Below are 11,556 nucleotides of genomic sequence, written 5' to 3' on the forward strand. Positions count from 1 at the left end.
ACAAAGGAAAGGTAGTGGGCCATTAAGAGGACCAATGAAAGGGGGTTCTGTACTAGATGACAAATGGGTGGGGCTCCTCCTGCAGCTCTTACATAGAAGGAGAAAAGTCAGGGTATAAAGAGTTTGTGTAATGTGATCTATAAGTAATGTGATCTATAAGTAAAGCTTCAGGCTTGAACCCAAGGCTGTGGCTATGGGAGAAGCAGGAACCTTTTGGGGTGTTGATGCTGCGAACCCCTCCATCGTAGGCTCGGGTTGTATATAGGTGTAGATAAACCATACATGATAAAGACACCAGAGTTTCTGCTGTGCCTCATTTCCAAAAAGAAACAGGGACCTTGGGTGAGTACCCGGAATCTTGCATTGCTCGGAGTTTGGGGCAACGTCAGGGGCGTATGAAGGGGGGCAGTCCGCCCCGGGCACCACTCGGGGGGTGACAAGATGGCCCAGCCCCCCCCCAGCTGTAGAGCAGCCAAGGGCGTGCACACAGTTAGTATGGGTGCCGCTCACATGGCCTTTCACATGGCAACTGTATGGGCTGCCACACGTGTGCAATCCATATGGGTGTCATGCGTGCGCCGCTGGGTGGTTTGCCCCACCCCTCGGCGTCTCGCCCCGGTTGCTGGAGAGGGTTCCTCCGCCATTGTGCAGCGTGTAACAGTATTTATATCCCATCCTTCCTCTAAAGGAGTTCAAGGCGGTGCACCCTTCTTTCAATTTTAATCTCACAACAACCCTGCAAAGTAGGTTAGACGGAGAGATGGCAACTGCCCCAACTTCGCTCGGTGAGCTTCATGGCTGAGTGGAGATTTGAGCCCTCGTCTCTCAGGTCCTGTTTCTTCACTCTAGCCACTACAGCACTCTGGATCTTGGTCAGTAGTCACTTAAGACAGGGAGTCTTGGTCGGGGAGTCATCTCCCTCATCCTCTTTAGGAAATTGGCTTGGGTCACTGTGTGTATAATTTCCAGGTTCCTAATGAATCATTTTTTAAAACCCCAAGGAAAAGGGTTCGAGAATCTTCTGTAGAAGCCTTGCCTAGGTTATCTTGCTGTAAAGCTAACAGGAGCGACTAAAGCTTACCGCAATTTGTCGGGGTGACAGAGTGAATTAACCATTTCTGAATGGGCTCCAATGCTAAGTTTGTCCTGTCTTGGGTATTGTCTTGGCTCATGCATTTGTTTTAGTTGAACCCAACGCCAGCAGATAACAGACGGTGAAATCCCAACACTTTGTATAAAACTTAGCTGCCCAAAGAAGTAGCAATGGTGCTTCCATTTACTGCTGCAGCAACTTAAGATCCTATGTCTGCTAAGGAGCAGGAGACTGAGAGAGGCATGGCTGCGGGAAAGCTTAAAAGCATATGCTCTCTCTCTCTCTCTGTGCGGCTTGATAGCTTATCTGCTTCATTAAGTCTAGCTGTTTGTAGAAGGAGATTACCACCCCAGCAGCATGGAGCCAGCAGAGGCTGCAACTCAAAAAATGGCTTGAGTTGAGAGGCGTAGATGTTTGCCTGCATCTCTTTTGACAGTGTGATCCTACCACCTAGACATAATGGGGCCTGACTCTCCCTGTGGACTTCCACCATCAGCAATGACTGTTTTTGTCATTCTTGGACCACTCACAGCCTTATCAATACAGCTTTGCGAACCAATGTTCTGCTTTTGAGAGAGAGGGAGTGGGGGAGGAGAGCTGTTGCTGTTCTGTTAGAAGGCCCTTGAGTGCTGTTGCGTTCAGGTCTTGCTTCTGCTCTCTTCGTAGGAATCTGGTTGGCTGCTGTGAGGTGAGGATGGTGGATCAGATAGCCTATGGCCTAATAATAATAATAATAATAATAATAATAATAATAAATTTATTTATATCCCGCCGTCCCCAGCTGAAGATAGGCTCAGAGCAGCTAACAACAGTGAAAGTAACACAGTTTACATAAAATCACAATCAATTAATTGAAATACATTCTAAAATCAATTCAGAATCAAATTAATGGCAACCATTCGGCTAGAGTTCTATGAGGATTACCAAAGGAGGGGGTCAGACTGTGCCTTGGCCAAAGGCCTGGTGGAATAGCTCTGTCTTGCAGGCCCTGCGGAAAGATGTCAAGTCCTGCAGGGTCCTGGTCTCTTGTGACAGAGCGTTCCACCTCCCTGTGGCCTGGGACCTCCAAGATATTTTTGTTTGAAGACCGTAAGGTCCTCCGTGCAACATACCAGGAGAGGTGGTCCTGTAGGTACGAGGGTCCTAGGCCATATAGGGCTAGCATATATAGCACCATATAGGGCTCTGCAGCTCTCTGACCCTGCAGAGCTCTTCATATATTAAGATGGGCTGCCGCAGTTTGCTGGCTTACGTATGTTTCTATCTTATCGTGTTTTCTACAACTATTGGGCATGTCAGGTCCAACCCATTTTAACTGGGTATCACATTTTTCATCCAACTCACTTGTGAAAGAGTTCCAGTGGGCATAATCCCTGCCCTCACTTGTCACCCTCACAATAACCCTCTGAGCTGCATTCTCTGTCTTCCCTCATTCCTATGCATAGTTCACTACACTCATTGTTTCTCAAGCTCGAGTCTCTTGCTGTTGTTGGACTACAACTTCCATAAACCCTGACCACTGGTCCTGCTAGCTAGGGATGATGGGAAATGTAGTAGGAGGGTATAAGAGAAAGAGTCAGTCAGTGTAGACAATACTGACCTAGAGGGACTGGTATTTTTACGCTGTCAACTGCCCTGAGATCTACAGACGAAGGGCAATATACAAAATGGTTATTATTATTATTATTATTATATTATATGGTGGCATCCTAGGTTCCTGGGTTTTATGGCCCCAAAAAGGAGGCAATGGGAAGCTTATATGGGTGAGAAGTGTGATCCTGTAGCGTGGTTGAAGAGGCCAACATTTTCTGCAACCTTGTGGGAAACAAGTGTACCTAGTCAAAGGTCTCAAGAAAAAGGAGACACACAGACTACTAATTATGGACCAGCTGCTAATTATAGACAGTGATACCATCTTTTAGGCTAGCGAGGCGTCAAGTTAAAAAAAAATCACCCAGAAATCCTGTGAGCATCCCCTGGGGGAGGAGAAGAGGTGTACGATTATTTCTGTTACATCAGAGATGGCTCATATTGCCAGCAGCGAAGAGGAAGGAAACATTGGTTGACAGCCCTCAGATGAACCAGTTCACTGATAGTTTAATGCAAGTCAAATCTGTATCGCTCCCAAGTCCAGACTCAGCATTTCCAGATGTTCGGGAAGTGTATTAACTCAGCTGCCTGTACTGCAACATGATTATTAGCACAGATTTCCTTACAGGAAATTAATATGTGGATTCTTGCAGCTTGCTGGATCCTCTGCCATTACTAAGGGGCTGCGATGCAAAGCACTCTTCCCTTTGAAAGACCACTGCTAATCCCCTATTAAAGCTTATCGAAGTTGGCGGTAATCACCACAGTTACGGCATCTGCTTTCACGTGGCGGGCTGAAGGCCACGAGTTCAGGCAGCTTTAAAAGGGGATGAAGAAAATGCATTGAGACCCGACCATGGCTATTGGGAATGACAGCTAGCTAAATGGCCCTCCCCGTTCAGAAGCCATACTCCTCTGGATACCAGTTATTATTTGTTATTATTTATTACATTTATATTACACCTTTCCTCCAAGATCCTGTATCTATAAGACGCACTTTCCCCCTCCTAAAAAGTAAGGGGAAATGTGTGTGCGTCTTATGGAGTGAATGCAGGCTGCGCAGCCCGGAAGCGAGCCCAGAAAGCAAGAGGGATCGGTGCGTAGTGATCCCTCTTGCTGTTCTGATTACGCTTCGCTGGAGAGGTGCTGTGCAGCTTTCCTTCTCTGCGCAGCGCCTCTTCAGCTGCGTAGCGTCCCTTCAGAGAGGGAGAGAATTTTTTTTTATTGTTCTCCACCTCTTATCATTGGGTGTGTCTTATAGAGCGAAAAATACGGTACTCAAGGAGGTATATATGGTCCTTTCCCCTCCTCATTTTATCCTCACAATAACTCTGTGAGTTAGGTTAGGCTGAGAGATGATGGTTGGCTCAAGGTCACTCAACCAGTTTCTAGACTATGTGTGGATTTTGAATCCTGGTCTCCCAGGACCTAGTCCAACACTCTAACCACTACAGTACACTGCACTGCTACCTCAGTTGTTGAAGGGAGGTACACTGGGGGAAAACCGGTTGACCTCATGTCCTACCTGTGGGCTTATAATAATAATAATTTTATTATTTGTACCGCGCCCATCTGACTGGGTTGCCCCAGCCCCTCTGGGCGGCTTCCAGCGTATATAAAAACATAATAACACAGACACTGTGTTCTGGATTAACTGCATGCTTGTAATGCTTCAAAAGAACATTTCTATGTATAATTCCAGACACGGCCAGAGGATGCGGGAGCAAGCAGAGGCATGGCTATGGGTCGTTGCACTGCATAGATGGAGAAGATTCGTCGTGGGTGCCTCTAACTATCCATTCTACCAGTTGCTTCTGCTGCTGCTACACCCACCAGAAGGCCTCTCAAAACACATGATGGCTGGTTCATAGGCTGCCACATGATCTGGGCTTGAGTAACACTGAAGTCAGTTGGATATCAACATGGATGGGGCTGCCCAGGCATAAGCTTTTGCCTGAATTGTACCTCCAGTAGAATCTGGCAGAAACACTACCCTGATCTTATCTCCAGCTGAGCAGCCTACTGTGTGCACCTTTTCACCAGAGAAGAACACACTGACCTAGCCAAAATGGTCGAAGCATTTTGCTTCCCTAACGGAGCCTGAGAAGGGAACCGTTTTGCAAACTAACCCTCCTTCAGCCTTTAGAGAGGGGGGAGCACATTTTCGTGGTATCTACTGTCAAACAGCTGTTCCCCTGCTTTATCAAAGCAGTCTCTGTCCCCAAGTACAGCCTGTTCTGTCAGAAATATCACCTCAGACGTGAGGAAGAGGGTGCTGTCGTAACTAAGAAAGCGTTGCATTACGTCTCTCTTCTAAGATAGGAGATAAGGAGCACAGCAGCAAATAGATTGTCTTTTCAACGGCATTGTGAATTAAGGGCAATATTGTTTTCTGTGTGAAGCTCTTGAGAGTGAGCAAAGAACAGCTACTGGTAAGCAACTGAGGCAGACTGGCGTCTGCTGAGGCACAGAGTTTCATATTCCTTTGGCATGTTTGTGCATGCCCAAGTTCTTGCAAGGCCTACTGGTTTTTCTGTCACTTTTTAAACTACTAAGATGTGCATCCGGGAAGATTTTAGGTAAGATTCTGCTGCATCTAATCCCACCCGCCCTTCCGGGAATAATTATAGAACACTGTAATTGCTATGCTAGCCATGTTCTGAACACCATTGCTCCATGTCTCATTAGTTCCCTCTAAAATTAACCACTTGATCTGCACACCCCCACGTAAGTTGACTCAGGCATAGGGATGGGTGAAATCTGTTCATTTCAGTGTCTCATTTTTCCACGTTTCCATATCGATTCACCTTTTTAAAAAGTCCTTGTAGAAATATTTTTCGCATGTTACTGCAAATTTATCAACCCTGCCTGCTAGGCACACTTTACAACCTTTCTCCTTATTTAATGCATTTTTGTACACATAACTGGAGAACTGCGTTGACAAAATTTAGAGAAGTGTGAATTTTGAAGGTCACTGCATTTTGATAAGCGTACTGTTTAGGAACATGCAAATTAAGTAGGGTTTACTCCCTCCCCTCAGTATTTTATTGAGTTTTCAAAGTTATTTTGACAGAGATAAGTAAGAAAAAAATACTTTTACAAAACATACCCAGAAATAAAAAAAATACAAAGTTTCTTCTTTTTTGTGCCACAAGTAGTGAAAGCAGATAAATACACAGAGAGTCACACCTGGCAATTGTACAGCAAAGTGGAAATAAAATTAGGTGCTGAATCCACTTGATAACTCTCTCTTAAAATAAAACTACGAAAATGACCACCTGTTTATCTGTTCACAGATGCATTTTAGAAACAAGAACTTGGAAGTAACACCTACGGATTTCAAAGCATTTGCATAAACTAATAAAACTGTGAGCATCCATGTGTTTTTATGTTTGTATAAGAAACAGAATCAAACCATATGGCAAAAAGCAAGGTTTGCTTTTAAATGTGAACTGAATCAAATCCCCCATCTCTACTTGAAGAATAGGTTCCACTGAGTTCACTGTTACTTATTCCCTCCACACCTTGCATGTTTACTCAGAAGTAACTTGCACTATGTTCAAAGGGTCTTTCTCCGCTAGGAAAAAGTATGTTTAGAATTGCGGCCAAAAGCATGCTTAGCATTCTAGCTGAACCATCAAATCCTTTGCATGTTTGCACACAAGTAAGTTTAATTGTATTTAGAAAGGCTTACTACCAAATAACTGCATGGAGGGTTCCATTGTGCCTTCTATACTATTCTTCATATTTTATCTAAAGTCACTAGATACCGTCATCAAGATATGAACAGATCTATTTAACTCAACAAATGGAAGCTAATTAATGTATCCACTGTTAGTCCTACTCAGGGCGAACCCACTTATGGGCTAAAGTTAGCCATGTTCATGGATTTAAATGGGTCTACTTTAAGTAGGGCCAAGATTGGATATAGTATCACCCACAAGTTATGAATTCCCCGTCATTCCCCCCCATTTGTTTGCTATCGTTATCAACAAAAAATTCTCCAGGAACTCCTCCACAGCAGCTGGGGGGGGGGAGTCCCTCCCAATAACAGCTGCCAGAGAAAGAAAGGAGGGTGCTGTTTGCAGGAAAGATGCCAGCTGCAGGCAGCTGTGCAGCAGTGCTATCTGGACAAGTCAGCTTGCATTTTATCAGTATATACAGCTTCTGTTGGCAAACACTCCCCCTGCTGTCTTAAGAGTTCCACCACTTTTCCTTTTGCCACCAGGATGGGGACAGAAAAGGTTTGGCCTGCAACCATTCACTTTATTATGAGGTTGTGCCGGCGTGATCCAAAAATGCAGCTCCTGAGCTGTAGGTGTAGCATCCAGAGTCTCGCAGAGCTGAAGGCGAGCAGATGCTGTCCAGGCGCAGAGGACTCTTTTGATTTCAAGATCCTCATTCCCTTCTGCACAACCTTGCAGGGTCCACATGATTTAGTTGAGATTCCTGCATTGCAAACGGTTGGACTAGATGATGATAATGATGATATTTATACCCCGCCCATCTGGCTGGGTTTCCCCAAACACTATGGGCAGCTTAGAGCAGTGTTTCCCAACCTTGTGCCTCCAGATGTTTTTGGCCTACAACTCCCATCATCCCTAGCTAGCAAGACCAGTGGTCAGGGATGATGGGAATTGTAGTTCAAAAACAGCTGGAGGCACAAGGTTGGGAAACACTGGCTTAGAGCACATAAAAAATGGTAAAATGTACATAGCTGTCATACACAAGTGACTGCAGTTATTGATCTCAGTTATATATTTATAAATATATAAAATACAGGGCTCATATGCTGTGTTTAGAAAGCACAAGTCCTGGCAGTTTCCCGCTTGACCCACACTTTCTAAGCACGGATCAAAGGAGTTTTCTCCTTGCCCCACTTCTTTCCAAGGGAAAACCCACTCTTTAGTGATCTATCAGAACAAATGGCAATCTGGGGGAAACTCAAATTCCCGTTAGCTCCGATTGAGCACTAAAGAGCAGGTGACCTTTGGGGTACCTTCAAACTCTAAATTTTATGATTCTGTGCCAATGGTTGGCAAGGGCAGAGAGAGAAAAAAACACTCCTGGAGTGCCTTTACTGAGTTGAAATGTGTCTTCAAACTGCGATGCCTTGAACGTGAATCTCTGACTTTGCATGGCTTGACTATAACACAGCCTGCATTCATGTCTATTCCATTTTTATGACATTTCCCTAACTGTTGATTTCTGTATTTGAGCAATGGAAAAGCCACTTCCAGAAATATAGTGGAATGCAGCTCAAGTTTAGCATTCATTTTCATCTTCTTTGCAAACAGATTTTTTTTGGGGAAGCAAAGGACATGAAAATGAGCACCAAATTTACACTATATCATTCCAGAAATTGCTTTTGCGTCATGCGGAAGCTCAAATGTAGAACTTACCAGTTAGGAAGAAGTGATGAAAATAGAATCAACTGCCCCCCGACCGCAGCCCTAATGTATAAAGTCATATCCAACGCCCTGCTCACTTTTGAATTGCCCAACATGTGCCTGTTATGCAGCCAGAATTTTGCCAGTGAAAGGAACGCAACCCCCAATCTCAGAAAAGGTTCTTCACCCAACTTAAGACAATGATGTCTTTGTTTTGTTTTGAGAAGAAAGTTGGTATCCCCTGCACCTTCTGAGAAGATGACAAGAAATACCATTGCTAACCATGAGCAGGACACTCAGGACTAATCTACACTGGTGAGTTATGATGTTATAAATGTGTTATAAAAATGTGATACCAGGGGGAGCTGTAGAGCAGTCAATGGAAAATTGCATTGAGAGCTATATAACGGGATTTCTTTCCTTCGCTTTTTTAAAAGATCAATGTAGAGCCAGCCTGCGTTCAATCTGCAACACAAAGAGCCCTGCTTCACTTGCTATAGAGCCACAGAATTGTAGAGTTTGAAGGAACCCCAAGAGTCACCTAGCCCAATGTGGGGCTCGAACCCACAGCCGAGATTAAGAGCCTCATGCTCTGTCAAAGCAGTTTAAAGTGGCACATGCATCAGTAGGAAAATTAATCATAAAAAAAAATCACAGTAGTGAATTATTTGGGGAGTGATCCTCCAGAAAAAGTGGAGGTCCTGAAGGTCTTTCCCAGTTTCTTTCCCAATCCAATTCCCTGCCCTCTGCTGCAGAAAAATAATAAAAAAGAAATCAGAGTAGACTTTTCTCTTTGCTTTTTCTCTCTACACTCCTCCCCAAACCAGCTGCATGGTTAGCAGCCGTATCAGGGAGTGGCGATGAGATCTGGAAAATGGGATGGAAGGGACAATGTGAAGCCAATCCTCCATCCCAGCACCACTGCTGCACCTCCTACCTGCTTTGAACTGAAAAAGCAGACTGGGAGACCTGACGACAGATCTCCCGTGTTGCGTTTGATGCAGCCCTTGGTGTTGCTTCCGAAAGCAAACACATGCTCCTTAGCAAGGTTTGTGGTGCTTAAGAGGCAAGAGGTTACAGTTCTCTCGCCGCCTGCACAACATTCTCCCGGTCTCTGAAAGAAGATCAAGTATCTCACATTGAAAATTATCTTCTCAGTTTTGGTTTCCTGTGTGTGTGCGCGGGGGAGGGGGGCAGGCAGCTTTACCAGCCACACATAACCCTTGTACTGTTTCCCACACTGCACTAAACTGACACCAGTATTTTTCCTCCCGAGTTAAAATATTTGCCACACACGTCTGAGAAACTCCTTGAGAGCATTTGGGCATGAGGAAGATGACACCCCTGGGACAAAATTACCCTAAACTGTGTAATTAAGAATCCTGGGATTTATATTGTTTCCAAGGTCAACTTACATGATCCCTGCTGCTCCCTTTATGTATTTTTCTCTTGGGTGGTAAGTGTTGTGACATTTCAGAAGGCTGGTATTAAGTTTCCCTAAACCATTTTTTCCCCTTCTACGTAATATTAAAAGCGAGGGAAGGGATTTCTGCTTTGATTTCTTTGCTTTTTGAAAATCGCATTCTACTAAATATCCACAGCCAGCCTAATGTTTAACACAGCTGATGGATTATATGCAAGCCCACCATTTGTTAGGATTCTAAGCCCCCCTTTCTGGCAGGGCCCTTAAAAGAAGCACCATTTAAAGAAATATTTTTATGTATTGAAGGTTCAGGACGTTATAAAACATTTTATACCTTCTTGCAGCTTGCTAAGCCAAATATTACATTTATTGTAGTGACTGAAATGCGGCTGCAAATTAGAGAGCTTTTCTTTTAGCACCAGTAATAAAAGCACCAGTACAATGCTGTGGAGCCAGCTTTTTTCTTAATTGCCATCTTGTTTTATTAGATGTTTACTGGCCTCTCTCTACCTTAGCTATGGCATCTCTCCCAAGAGACTGCTAGGAACAAACAGCAGTTATTTGCTTTCTCATTATTTCCTAATACTTCAGACTCCTGTCTGAGCATTCTCTAAATGGCTGCAGTCCCGAGTTCCTCAGGGATTGCCTTTTCTAGAAGGTTATCGCCTTAGATATTCTGCCAAGACTATGCTGGGTATTCCCTCCTTCGTACGAAATTGATCAGGGATTAGGCTTTGCTATAGTGTTACCAACTCTGGCAGATCAAGGAGAAGCACCAGGCAATATCTTTGTTACGAGGAAGCATGCAACAGGGTTGGGAAAGCTTTTTCAGTCACAGGTGAGGGGCAGAGGCAAAAGTGGTTGGAGCAATAGATGGAACATACACTTCTCTTTGTACAGTAGGTTGCATTCTCTCCAGGCAAGAGTGAAGTTTTGACATGCGTATGTCCATCCAACATAATCATGCTGTATCACCACTGAACTCAAATCTACATGCCCTCTCTCCCTTTAGGAGACTAGGAAGATGCCCAATGTCTTGCTTGCCCCACAGCTCCTATTGATGTTTATGGGCCACCTTGCTTCAAAACTTGTGGGAAGTGATTTGGTTCATTGTAACAATTTTACTTAGAATCACAGCAGCTAGATGACTAGTAGAGTGCTTTTAAAAAAATAAATTAAAAAAATCACTATTAATTACTTAACATCTCAAATATTCTGTTCAGGTAACAGGAGTACGAAAGAATACACCAGTTGCTGCAGATGTAAAAACGTGCAAATTCACACCTACGGAACCACTAAGAAATTTTGCCTTCATCTTTGTCTGTACTAGGACTGGTCTTTTAATTTTGTACATCTCTTACACCCCCCACCCACCAATAATAAAGACAGCTAACCAGATTACTTAGATGACAGAGCATAAAACAGAAACAGATCACAAGACATATATTTTGTAATTCAGCAGAATCCGGGATGTGCTCAGTAAACGACTTTGCATTTTATGTTGCTTTTATTCCTAGATTTTGAATGCAGAATATTTTTACAAGAGGGGCTGGGAAAGGAGATATTGGATGAACATGGCAGAGATCAGAGGGTTTGGAGAGAGAAATGAGATATGCAGACACAGGTCTCCAGCCACAAAGACCAGTGCCCAGCCCTCTACAGGATGTTGTATAGAATTAAAAGGAGAAATACAAAGGCGGTTTGGAACTTTTTTCAACACACCCATTCTCCACAAGCTGACCAGTATCAGCATCTGGACTTGCCACTTCTGTGTTGATTACCCAAACTTACTGCAACCAGATGAAAATCTGGTATTTATTTCCCAAGTGCCAGTATGGCAAGACCACTTGATGTTCTTCTGTGCAACCCACATGGAGACATCCGAAAAATTTTGTTTGCATATCTCCTACTCTCCTTTCAGGACATACTCAAATGCAGTTTCATTGCACAGCTGTTCTTGCCCTCCTCTGACTCCTGTTGGATTGCAAGAATTGGCTACGCTCAATTTTGGGAAACCTGTCAATTAGGATTCTATCACTTGAGACCAGCAACCAACCCAG

Source organism: Podarcis melisellensis, assembly GCF_964234715.1.
Source record: "Podarcis melisellensis genome assembly, chromosome: 9".
Classification (NCBI taxonomy): Eukaryota; Metazoa; Chordata; class Lepidosauria; order Squamata; family Lacertidae; genus Podarcis; species Podarcis melisellensis.